At 41.9% G+C, this 13,837-nt stretch overlaps 1 protein-coding gene across 4 annotated transcripts in view; it reads left to right on the forward strand.

The window, feature by feature from the left end:
- Positions 1-13,837, forward strand: part of ARHGAP6 (Rho GTPase activating protein 6) — a 188,227-nt gene that overhangs the window by 129,952 nt on the left and 44,438 nt on the right. The window contains exon 1 of one of the 4 annotated variants that reach the window (XM_077927513.1): positions 3,421-3,800. The exons of the other annotated variants lie outside the window; for them this stretch is intronic. The gene's annotated coding sequence lies outside the window, so the exon portion shown is untranslated. Of the gene's footprint in view, positions 1-3,420; positions 3,801-13,837 lie in introns of those variants that run through there. 4 annotated transcript variants of the gene reach the window in all.

Below are 13,837 nucleotides of genomic sequence, written 5' to 3' on the forward strand. Positions count from 1 at the left end.
AATTGGCAGTTTGCTATCTTCTTTGTTGTGTGACTGTTTGTACATATATACAGGTGCACTTTTAGAACAGTGCTCTGCAGACAGTAGCAAAAGATCACGAACAATTACTGTACCAAGCTTAGCCCAGTCCAATCTTCGTCTTCTAGAAGCAAGTCTTTTGCTTTAGTAGGGCCCGGTTCCACTGCAGCCTCAATGCTGCTTAACTGTTTCTAGAGATTTTTTTACACCTTCATGAAAAGAATTGAAGATTACTACTTCCATCAGACAAGGAGAAGGGGGCGACAGAGGACGAGATGGTTGGATAGTGTTTTCGAGGTTACCAGCATGAGTTTGACCAAACTGCGGGAGGTAGTGGAGGACAGAGGTGCCTGGCGTGCTCTGGTCCATGGGGTCACGAAGAGACGGACACGACTAAACGACTAAACAACAACAACAACAACACTTCCATCAGATTAGCAGTTTCTCTCTCATCAGCTCATGGTTGGAAAACTGGTTGAATCTGGTGTTATGGTTGTAGAGGCTGCCTCTTCATTATCCACTAACTAGGAAGAAAGTGAGCCAAGATTTAAAAGCAGTCTAGTCCTACCTCAGACTACAAGAATGTTGCATGGACCAGACTTGTGTAACTTTCTAGCTACACCCACACACCCTTACACACAGTGGGGGTCCCACAAAAGAAAAGATAGAAACTCAACAACCAGGGCAGAGAGAGGAGAAAAGAGAGTCGAGTTGAGTTTTGCAATGAGTAGTGGATTTCAGGAATGGAGAGGAAAGAAAACAGAAATTCGGGATCAGCCAGGAAGAACAAGAGAGGAAAGATTATTGCTGACAGGAAAATCAGCGCTGTGCTTCAGCTCGGGAGGCGAGGAAGGGGAGGAAGGGATATGGGGCAGAAAGAGATGGGAAGAAAGGATGGGAACCAAGCTGAAGACTGCTTCAATGATCTAGTAACAACCATGGGAAGGCAGGTCAGGGAGCCTTAGCAAGTAGCACTTGGAGATAAATTGGGCTGAGCAGAGAATGCTGCTCTTAACAGGATCATTCTTGTCGTGCTGCCTGCCCTAATAGCTTAGCAATGAGCCATGTGCAGATAACCAGTGCTATGGCGCAGTGAAGGAAGGATGATTGGTGAAGGCACAATAGATATTGGAGCCTGTTCACTAAGTCCTTAAAGCCGCAGCTTCCCATTTTAAATTTTGGACCTTTGATCTCCTGCTTGGAGGCAGAGCTGGAAGAATATCGGAGATGTTAGGACTGGGATCCTTGTGTGGGAGAAGGTTGAAGGGGAAAGCTCTTCTTAGTACCAGTTCTGAACCTAGGAAAAAATAGGGTTTTGACTTGCATGGTTAAGAGGAAGAGACTATAGCGCTGAAAGTGTAAGATAAATATGTACATTTTTCTTCTATTCTTTACGTCTGTGGCAAATGGGAACTTGGGGATAGGACAAAAAGGAGCGCTTCTGAGTGTGACATACCGTGGCATTGCAGGAAATACTGGGTCAAGTGGTGTAATTTTTGGACAGGGACATTTATTTGCAGAAGGCTCTGATCCAATCTCAGATTTGTTGTCTTGAGTAAATCACTTGTCTTAATCTAGTCCAGCACTCTGTTTTCCACACTGGCAATCCAAATATCTTTGCAAAGCTTAAGTGAAGGCGAATGCATTAATCTTCTCCATATTTTATGGCCTTAGTAAATTCAAACAAGTAGCGTTTTGTCCCTGATATCTGGTATTCAGAGAGATGCAGTTGAACACAGTGTTTCCTTGTAGCTATGGCAGCTGTTAGAAACCCTTTCATGGTGTGTGTGGAGTGGAGCAGTTTTGTTGGAAAAGGGCAAGGGAGGTCTGGTGGGACATGTAGGCCGAAACTGTGGCTTTGGAGGTTGCAGTATTCTATGTAGGGAAAGGGTTAATAGGAAAACCACACAAATTTGCAAAATAAAATGATGCGCTAGTTTGTATTAATATAAACACATTTTTAAAGAATTTCTGTAATTTAAATAGAAATTTAAAGGCATCTCACTATAGCTGGGCAGCTGACACAGTAACTTGCTCGTAATTAATTTGTGCAATTATTTTTAGTGTGTCAGTTATGAGTTTTGATCATGTTGACCATCTTCGAGATGGTTATCTTTGGCTGAAATGGTAGGAAGATGAGATGCATGTGCCTAAAATGCATGCATGCATGCACAAATAAAACACAACATAACTATTGGGCTTCCTAAGTTGACGATGATCTTTTGCAAATCATCCGGGTAACAATTTCTCTAGTTCTGCTTATTTTAATCAAAAGTAAAATCACAGCAAAGCAAATAGCAGGGACAAAGGGATACAGCAACCAATGAAACTAAATGCTTCCCAGAAGCAAACAGGGAGGTATTTCATTGGCATTTAACAGCTTAACATAGGTGCCTGTTGAAAGAAGTTGGACTGTTCAGATTTTTGGCTGCCACCAATGAAAATGCCCAATTTTTATGGCATATACACCTTTTCTCCAGAGGTGGGGACTGCAACCTCTGCAACAAGGAATCTAAATATAGAGGTTGTTTCATCTAGGTGTAGGTGGTCTTTAAGATGCTCCAGACTCAATCTGTTCATGACATTATAGGTAAAAAACAACACTTTGATTTGTGCTTAAGTAGCAGCCATATTCCATACTAATTGAAGGTTTCAGCCTTCTAAGATAGCCCCACGTGTAATGTAGTGCAACAGTATATGCTTGATGCATAAGGCATTTTCACAAAACAACAAGTCTAGGTTTCCCCCTGTTTCTAATAAGGTTATATTGCATTATACAATATATAGCAAGTTCTTTGAAAGGCTACAGTCTTAAAAAATAACTTTATTGAGAACAGAGAGACATAAAATGGGGGAAGGACATAATAAAAGGAATGCTCACATCTATCAAAAGGGTCATATCTAGATATAGATTTATTGAGATATAGATTTATTTGAGATACAGATACAAGAAATGCTGAACATTATTTTAATCTTCAGTTAAAAAACCATACCCACCCCCATACAAAATTAGTCAGGGATGGATTGGTTCATAGTATTTCCCCCTCAACCCATTTTAGCAGTAAAATGTTATTGGCTTATTGTAAAAAGCAAGTTTTATTTTTCAAAAAGCATTTATTGCAGTTTAGCATATGTGTGGCTTGCGTTTCCAATAGGTTTGCCATTGGTGTTGCAACTTCTTGTTTGTTAGGGTCAGAGAAATTGCACTAAAGATTTAAAATCAAGGACTGACCGTCCTAGATGAGAGAGAACATTAGATGTCTTTACCATACTCAAAGGGATTTTACCAGATGTGTGCAGCATTCTTTGGAGCGTTCCTAATAAGGAAAGTTTGCACAGTTACAGTGCAGTTCTGCATTTGAAGAGCCATGTGGAAGAGGATTTTCTTTGGAAGGGGGGGAAAGATAACCACTCCTTGCACCGCTTCAAAACAACATTATGGAATAAGAAGCAGTTATAGATTGTGTGTACCTTTTTCCAACAGGCAGACTTATCTAGAATTTGGCAATGCTAAACTTGTTGGACTGACTTGGAATTCCAGTTAAGAGATTAATTTTCATTTCTTTTGATTCTTAAGATTTATGATGGTAGAAATCTGTGGCAACTAAAGTGATTGTAGGAGTTACAGTTTGGGCTGTCTCTAAGATACCTGATATATACACGTCTCCAGGAAAAAAAATGTGCCTTTCTTCGAATAGGAGTTCTACAATGGATTAATCTTCAAGTTTGGTTTCATGAAGTTAACAAAGGACGACTGTGGAAAAGCAGATTTGGGTTAATGGGTAAGAAAATAGTTATGTGATTGTGGAGCACAGCTGTATTGTAGTACTTTTGAATAGTAACTTGTTCTGTTTTAATTTTTACTTGCTATAGCTAACTTGGCAGAAAAAACAACATCCCTACCCAAACAACTTTTCACCATTCACAACATATTTCTTGCTTGGTAAGGGAAACAGCTCTACCTGCCACTTAGCAGGCTAAGAAGTCAACAAGCAGCGAGTTCTCAAATACCCTTTATTTTGTCTGTTTTCATGACTTTGCATGTACTGCTAACAAGCCTGAGAGGGGCAAAACCCCTTCAATCAGCAGTGGTGTTGTGTAATTAAAGTCAATTATATGACTAGACTTAAGTTGGCTTGGCTGAAAGTTGTTTGAAGTCTCTGATCAGTTTTTATCATGTTTATAAGTGAACATACAAGCTCTGTAATGCTAGTTACTGAAAACTGTGTGGAGGGAAGTATTATGTAGACAATGTTTAAATGCAGTTAGCACAACCAGTCAAAGGCAACATGGTGCCCTCCAGATGGTGTGGGAATCTTAACAAGCAGCAGCCACAGACAACTTGGCCCAATGGTCAGGGATGATAGGTAATTGTAGCCAACAACATCCAGAGGGCACCATGATAACTACCCTGGCTATAGAAGCATATACTCAGTGGTTTTGCTCCAAATTTTAAAAAGCAAACTAAAATGGATGGTCAGTTAATGACCTGTGATTTGACTGCTCTGTTTTCTGGCTCCTAGCACCCATGCTGAATGTTAAGGATAATTGGCATGCCTTTGGTTTCACTCATAAAGAAGAGAAAATGTTTTACTTCTCCGAGAAACAGAAGTATTTCCCAACTTAATTTTAAATCTCTTTGAGATTTGTTATCTAATAACTTGGGCTGTGCCTGAGCCTGTATGTACTGCAAGTGCTTGCTAATTGATGGCAGCAGCTATCTCCTACTCTCCAGATCTTTGGAGATTAGTGTGACCCCCCCAATGGCCATCCATGATCTGAATCTTCAAATTTATAACTTCTTGCAGAGCATAGTCCCAACTAAAAGCCGGTCATCTTTTGGCTCAGTCTCAAGAGTATCTCATAACTCTAGCAATTGTTTCTGTTTTTCATAACAGTGGGAAATTTTATGGCTATTTTTTCCTTCTCCTGGTCCAAAATAAATGCGCTGCTTAAAACAAAGAATGAAACTAAAGGGCACCATTTGAATTTCAGCGCACCAACGATTGAAGATTGCAAAGGGCTTCCACTTGATCTATCCTAATCACGTGTGACACTTTTCTAAAGAGAGTCCGAGAGCTCTGACATGGGAAAGGAATGAAAGACAGTCATTGGAAGAAATGCTTTCATGTTGGTCTAATGACTGTATAAAATGCAGCATGTACATTCTTAAACCCTGGCAAGTAACTGATAAGTCTAAAGGGAGCTGTTAAGTATATGTGTGTCCAAGAAAAACTACATCCCTCTTTTTGCTTCCCATTCTACATGTTGACTGAATGCAGGGGCGGGGGGAGTAGGATCCCACTTCCTGGCCCTGAGGGGCCTTTGAACATTTAGCAAAGGGTGAGCATAGAGCTTCTATGTGCCTATAGCTGTAGGCACACAGATTCCACACATTCAGAATCCCTCTTATTGAGGGGCTCCTGATCATGTCAAAGAGTCTATAAGCACACAGCTGTATGCATGGAGAGGCCTGATTTAACCTTCTGCTGAACTCACAAACGTTGGGGTGAACACCTTTGGAGGTTGGCAGGGCCAACTGGGCTCTCAACATGTGGAAAGAAGGATGGGAATAAGGTTAAAGTGTATCTTGATACCAGGGAAAAAAACAAATGTGTGCATCTGTGCTATTCCCATTTAATGCTGGTCACTTATACAATTACCAGTAGGTCAAAAGTATTCTGATTCCTCAGTTGTTTCATTGGTTATATTTTACCCCCTGCTATTTAGTAAAGATTTGCTTTCAAAGTGGTATACAGTCATACCTCGGGTTACAGCTGCTTCAGGTTGCCTTTTTTTGGGTTGCGGACCGCCGAAACCCGGAGGTACCACAACGGGTTACTTCCGGGTTTTGGCAATCGCGCATGCACAGAAGCGCTAAATTGCACTTTGCGCATGCACAGATGCGGGTTGCGAACGCTGCCGGTTGTGAACATGCATCCCGCACGGATCACTTCACAACCCGAGCATCCACTGTGTAGCAATTACACTCCAGCATGTATGCATCTTGGGCGTGCCTTTTCTCATAGAATCATAATCATAGGACTGTAGAGTTGGAAGGGACCACAAGGGTCATCTAGTCCAACCCGCTGCAATGCAAGAATCATTTGCCCAATGTAGGGCTTGAACCCACAACCCTGAGATTAAGATTCTCATGCTCTACCACCTGAGCTATACAATCTGACTCTTGGCAGCTGTTGACATAGTATAGGTTCCAGTCTGGGACAGCTGTGGGGGTGGGGAATGGGTTGCTGCTGGATTTGAGCTCCCTGATAGTAAAGGTGTCAGTCCACTGAAATGGTCCCTGCATTTATCTATGGTATGCCTGGAAGTTGTTGACATAGTCCAGATTTAGACCATTGCTGATTTGATTTAGAATGGCAGACTGGAGTTAAAATGCTTGCATGATACTTGATTTTAATTGCATTTGTAAACATAAGTGGCTGTATTGTGGGGTATACTCCTCCAGTGTATATTTAATAAGTAACATGACCTCTTCTATAACTTTAGACATCTCTTGTCCAGAGATGAACAATATGGTCAGCTAAAGTCAAGCATTGTAGTGTCATAAAGATACCAATGCTTTCAAAACTGAGGCTGCGACTACAGTGGTACCTCAGGTTACATACGCTTCAGGTTACAGACTCCGCTAACCCAGAAATAGTGCTTCAGGTTAAGAACTTTGCTTCAGGATGAGAACAGAAATCGGGCTCCGGCGGCGCGGCAGCAGCAGGAGGCCCCATTAGCTAAAGTGGTGCTTCAGGTTAAGAACAGTTTCAGGTTAAGTACGGACCTCCAGAACAAATTAAGTACTTAACCTGAGGTACCACTGTATTTTCTTTTCAGAGGTCTGCTCAAGCCTCAGAAATTAGGATACTGTTTGTTTTATTTGAATTTTCTGGGTTACTTATTTCACATTGCTACATTCATTGTTTGTCTACATGGCATGATTTTTTTTAAAAAATAGTTTAATTGGATTATAATGGTAACAAGACACACAAAGGAAACAAAACAGGAGTTCAAAATAATAGGCATATAATCTATATACAACAAAGAGGATATGTTGTGAATCTTGCATCAATTTAAGCATGAACTTTAGGGAGGGTTAATAAGAGGCCAGAACGTACATATATCCTCTCCATAGAGCAATTTGAATCAATGGTTGACATCGGATATTCACATTTCTATTCACATAAAACAAAAAGTGCCCTCAGATACTATCAGATTTATCAGTGCCCACCCCCCTAAGTATGCGGTATCAATACATCAGACTTTCAGAGACCAAATTTTATCCAAGCACCCTGCCGTGGTAAATTTGGATGTTTTCCATTGGTTGGCCAACTCTAAGCATGCTGCTCTTAGTAACACAGGAAACATGTTCCTTATGGATCTCAGAACCACCCAGTCTACTGATATTAAGTAATGCCAGAGGTGGAATTGGGGAGGGGGTGTTGTCCTATAATAGCCTATAGTTTGGGCAAGAACTCCATCCCAGTAAGTTTTCACAAAACAACATTCCCACCAAAAATATTTGGATTTATGGTGTTTTAATTTAAGCAGAGTCCAGTGCCACCTATGGATTGTTTTTAAGGTTGCTTCTTGGATGCTTTCTGAAACTGACTTCAATGTCATTCTCCTCCACATTGCATCTCACACACCATTTTAGTATTTAAGGAGGTACCAGCTTCTTCAATAAGTACCTTACATGTTAGGGATTTCTTCCCTTTCATATTGCATCCATCCTGTGCACATACCATGTAAGGCATCTTCTCGCATTTTCCACCCTTAATTATTTTCATGCAAATAACTGGATTTGAAACATCTTAAACCAGGATGGGTGCGGGGGGGGGTGGGTATCAGAAGATCAGAGTAGGTTTTGTGCCATCAGGGGCTGGCCATCCTTGCGTAGGTCTAAAACTGGATAACTTCTTGCCTCCTCACATCTCTGAAATTTGTGGTATTCATCAGATGGCATGAGCAATCTTCAGATGAAACTGAACTGTTGCTAACATTAATAAATAGTGTGCCTATTGATTTTGTAAGAAATCATGTTTGGATTATAAGAGATTGAAGGATACTTTCTCCATTGCAGGAAGATTTTGTCTTACATGAATTTTGTAGAAAGTAATACACTAAGCACAACTGTTTCATAGTGAATCTGAATATCAAGCTGTTTTCACACTTCCTTCATGCTCTTGGAATGTAACTGGGTTTATGTACATCCACCCCTTTATTATGATGTAAGCTTGTACAATGATTCAACTACTTTTGTATGTATCTGATCCAGACATATACTGAGTTTACGTTTGAAGAACATAAGTTGTATTTCTCTTGTGCATGTAAATTTAGCCTCCCTGTGGACAGTAGGCAACGTTCCTCATGGTGAAATGCTAAGCAGAACTTATGAAAAGGTGTAGACAGACATAGAACCATAGAATTGTAGAGTTGGAAGGGACCCTGAGGACCATCTAGTCCAACCCCCATGTAATGCAGAAATACACAGCTGTCCCATATGGGGGATGAACCTGCAACCTTGGCATTATCCGCACCATGCTCTAGCCAACTGAATTATCCCAAAGTGGTTCATGAGCCATCTGAAAGACAAGAGAAAGTGAAAAGTCACTGAGTAATTGCCAAGTTTCTTAATACAGGAAAGGCTTGCTTCAGTGGATTATATTGACCCCATGGCTTTTGACAAAGGCAGGACATCTGTATTCAGTGACTAAAGTGCAGTCACGAATCTTACTCAAGAATAGTAGGCTAGGGGGCACTAACATGGATTCAGTCCTTTAAAATGGACATCTAGCTTAGCACTACAGTCATACCTCGGGTTAAATATGCTTCAGGTTGAGCGTTTTCAGGTTACGCTCCGCAGCGACCCGGAAGTAACAGAACGTGTTATTTCCGGGTTTCGCCGCTCACACATGCACAGATGCTCAAAATGACGTCACGTGCATGTGCGGAAGCGGCAAATCGCGACCCGAGCACGTGCAGATGCGGGTTGCATTCGCTTCAGGATGCGATTGGGGCTCCGGAACAGATCCTGTTCGCATCCAGAGGTACCACTGTGTTGTTGTTGTTTAGTTGTTTAGTCGTGTCCGACTCTTCGTGACCCCATGGACCAGAGCACGCCAGGCACCTCTGTCCTCCACTACCTCCCGCAGTTTGGTCAAACTCATGCTGGTAACCTCGAAAACACTATCCAACCATCTCGTCCTCTGTCGCCCCCTTCTCCTTGTGCCCTCCATCTTTCCCAGCATCAGTGTCTTCTCCAGGGAGTCTTCTCTTCTCATGAGGTGGCCAAAGTACTGGAGCCTCAGCTTCACGATCTATCCTTCCAGTGAGCACTCAGGGCTGATTTCCTTAAGAATGGATGCGTTTGATCTTCTTGCAGTCCATGGGACTCTCAAGAGTCTTCTCCAGCACCATAATTCAAAAGCATCAATTCTTCGGCGATCAGCCTTCTTTATGGTCCAGCTCTCACTTCCATACATCACTACTGGGAAAACCATGGCTTTAACTATACGGACCTTTGTTGGCAAGGTGACGTCTCTACTTCTCAAGATGCTGTCTAGGCCTGTCATTGCCCTTCTCCCAAGAAGCAGGCGTCTTTTAATTTCGTGGCTGCTGTCACCATCTGCAGTGATCATGGAGCCCAAGAAAGTAAAATCTCTCACTGCCTCCATTTCTTCCCCTTCTATTTGCCAGGAGGTGATGGGACCAGTGGCCATGATCTTCGTTTTTTTGATGTTGAGCTTCAGACCATATTTTGCGCTCTCCTCTTTCACCCTCATTAAAAGGTTCTTTAATTCCTCCTCACTTTCTGCCATCAAGGTTGTGTCATCTGCATATCTGAGGTTGTTGATATTTCTTCCGGCAATCTTAATTCCAGCTTGGGATTCATCCAGCCCAGCCTTTCGCATGATGTATTCTGCATATAAATTAAATAAGCAGGGAGACAAAATACAGCCTTGTCGTACTCCTTTCCCAATTTTGAACCAATCAGTTGTTCCATATCCAGTTCTAACTGTAGCTTCTTGTCCCACATAGAGATTTCTCAGGAGACAGATGAGGTGATCAGGCACTCCCATTTCTTTAAGAACTTGCCATAGTTTGCTGTGGTCGACACAGTCAAAGGCTTTTGCATAGTCAATGAAGCAGAAGTAGATGTCTTTCTGGAACTCTCTAGCTTTCTCCATAATCCAGCGCATGTTTGCAATTTGGTCTCTGGTTCCTCTGCCTCTTCTAAATCCAGCTTGCACTTCTGGGAGTTCTCGATCCACATACTGCTTGAGCCTTCCTTGCAGAATTTTAAGCATAACCTTGCTAGCGTGTGAAATGAGTGCAATTGTGCGGTAGTTGGAGCATTCTTTGGCACTGCCCTTCTTTGGGATTGGGATGTAGACTGATCTTCTCCAATCTTCTGGCCACTGCTGAGTTTTCCAAATTTGCTGGCATATTGAGTGTAGCACCTTAACAGCATCATCTTTTAAAATTTTAAATAGTTCAGCTGGAATACCATCACTTCCACTGGCCTTGTTATTTGCAGTACTTTCTAAGGCCCATTTGACTTCACTTTCCAGGATGTCTGGATCAAGGTCAGCAACCACACTACCTGGGGTGTATGAGGCATCCATTTCTGTACTGCCTCCCAATTCAACCTTTAAATGAAATTGGATGCATTTAGTAGCACCATTTCCATCCATTTCCTACCAATTTCTGCATGTTGCTCCATTTTCTTCTCAAACCCTTGCATCTCACCCCTCACACTCAGTAGGTTAGCAATAAGAAATCTGACCATGGGAAGACATCGTGTTAAAACGTTGTCCAGTACAATGTGAACAGATTCCTGCACGTCCCACCTCATTGGCACCAGCTCCAAGGAAGCATTCAGAAACGTTCACTTCCTTTAAAAAAAACACAACTATAACTTGTTTCATCCAAATCAACAAACTGTGCTTAAAAGATGCCAGTATGAAGCCGTTGCTTCTTGAGATACCCAGGGCTGACTAGGGACCTTCTGTCTTCAAAGCACATTTTCTCCCACAGAGCTTAGTTAAACAGAGCCTTTGTGTTCTCCTTGAGAATGTGGATGGTGGGCAGGGCTTGTAACCAAGCGAGTCTTTCCTCCATTCATCAGAGGGAAGGCCTATGTTCTACAAAGGAAGGAAGATCTACAACTGGCAACTCCCCTTCCACTTCCCCCCATAATTAAGTTGTGTTGGGACGAAATGAGCTTCTTGAACAAATGTTTAGTGTACATAATGTTTTTAGTATAATGAATCTTATTGTACTAGCTTGTGCCCCTCTTGTGAACGGTCTAAAGTTTTATGTTACTTTGGTTTGTTTTAATTCATTTAGTTTCTAAATAAAGCAGACAGCTGAAAGTAAACATTTATTGCTCATCTCAGTTAGATCAGGAGATTCCAGTGTTCATAACATAGCATTTCCCAAAAATATTTTGACAGATATAGTCTTCACTAACATCATGTTAGAGTGGCCTAGGAGAGAATTTACTGCGGCAAAGTTAACACATGCTAGATTTCTTTGCACTACTGGTGGCAGGGATACATGAACCATTACTGCTCCCTGGGCAAAAAAAAATCCACTGTGGTCCTTTGTCTAGAACTGTTATTTTTGTGCTTATCTGTGAACTTGTTAGTTTTCACGATTGGATCCTGAAAACAGTATTAAGGAGTAGCCCAGACTTCCAAAAGAAGTTAGTAAGCTACCTTCCAGATGACAAATTTAGTCTTTAGCCTTAATTATTATTAACATTGCTAAGGAATTTTAAATGAAGAATAGCAGTAATTAATCTTTCCTGCTCAAATTCCTTTTATTGATATCTTAATCTTTGTTGCTACCTTCATTTCATTCTGCGCAAATTGTAACATTAAGGCTGCAATCCTATACTAATATATATGGGAGTAAGGCCCACGTAACTGAATAGGACACGGAGATAAGTAGATATGTATAGGATGCTTCTTGTTTAGGTTTGCTGAATCAGCTCATAAGTGAATCACGGTGCATATCTATTATGTACTGAAGTTCTCACCCTGGGCCAGCAGGGGGATACTGTAGATAGTTCAGGTCTACATATGCAAATAAGGGATTGAAAGTGACGTTAGTGATTGGATAGTTACAGAAAATGGTTACTGTTGCATTCTAGTGGAGCTCTATATAAGCAGGCTGGCTGAACCCTTCAGTTCAGTTCTGTTCTGGCCTGTGAATAAACAAGAGCTGTTTGAAGAATCGCTGTGTCGTCTGATATTTTCACCCACAACTTAACAATATCTTTCAAACCACACCTGACATTTTAAGTGTCACAATGTTGAATAATACCGAAGACAAGTGCAACTCTTTAGAACCTGCGTGCCAGATATTCATTAAAGTTTCAGTGGAATGTGACTTAAAACATACAAAACACGTATGCAAATATTGTTCATGCTTATGTGTTTGTGGCATTTGCTTGAAGATGTTTATGGATTTACACATATGTGTTGCATTGAACAGTATAAACATAGGATGCTTTTTGCTTTCATTGGAAAGCTCTTTATGGTTGGAAGTTCATGACATATTTCAGCCTTGCTTTGCTTTCTGAATATTCTACACTGCAAATATTCTGGTATATGGTGACGTGGAAATCCATGAAGTCCTTTTGAAATTTATTTCATCACTGGTCTAGCTCTTCAAGGTTCCAGACAGGAGTCTGTTTGCTTACTGGGGACTGAAATTGGGAACTTTTGCATGCAAAGTGGATACTATATCATTAAGCTAGCGCCATTCCCTAAATTGTAAATTATTATTGCTTGTTCTGATATCCTTGGCTCTGTTAATAAGTAACATGCCTCACATTTCAGAATACTCATTTACATGTATAATAAATTAGAAATGAAAAGGCATCATTTAGTTACCGTATTGGCCTGAATATAAGCCTCACTTTCCCCCCAAATTCCGACAGTGAAAAGTTAAAAGTGTGGCTTAGATTCCCGACCTTAAGGTATGCAGCCAGGAGCGCCGCAAAGCGGCGCCCACCCCGCGCGTAGTCCTCCGTCCTCTCCCCCAAGGCTGGGAAGAGAGAGAGTGGGGAAGGGGAAAGGCTACCGGCAACGCAGCGCGACTCTCCCCGCACCCAGTTTGCAGCCAGGAGCAGCAAGGATTGGAGCAGGTTATATTCAGGTATTTCTGGTGCTGTGGGTTAAACCACAGAGCTTAGGACTTGCCGATCAGAAGGTCGGCAGTTCGAATCCCCGCAACAGAGTGAGCTCCCGTTGCTCGGTCCCAGCTCCTGCCAACCTAGCAGTTCGAAAGCACCTCAAAGTGCAAGTAGATAAATAGGTACCGCTCTGGCGGGAAGGTAAACAGCGTTTCCGTGCGCAGCGCTGGTTCGCCAGAAGCGGCTTAGTCATGCTGGCCACATGACCTGGAAGCTGTATGCCGGCTCCCTCGGCCAGTAAAGCGAGATGAGCGCTGCATCCCCAGAGTCGGCCACGACTGGACCTAATGGTCAGGGGTCCTTTACCTATTCCCCCCCTCCAATTTTAAAGGTGCGACTTATATTCAGGTCAATACGGTACATGTTCTTCAACTTGAATAAATGAAGACATGCTCCTGCCATGCACACAATCCTTGGTGGGAATTGCAGTGGTAGAGGTTCAATAAAGAGCCCTCCACAGGCTTTGTATGTGTCACTGGTTAAGCCAGATAGCTGTCCTTTTCCAACCAATAATGTTAAAACAAGTTTAGAACTCCCTTCTGCAAAAATTATGGAATGTGCCATGGTGACTGTGGGTGTTTAATAAAGCGTAAGTTAAATGTT

The sequence above is a fragment of the Podarcis muralis genome, chromosome 4 (assembly GCF_964188315.1).
Source record: "Podarcis muralis chromosome 4, rPodMur119.hap1.1, whole genome shotgun sequence".
Taxonomy (NCBI): Eukaryota; Metazoa; Chordata; class Lepidosauria; order Squamata; family Lacertidae; genus Podarcis; species Podarcis muralis.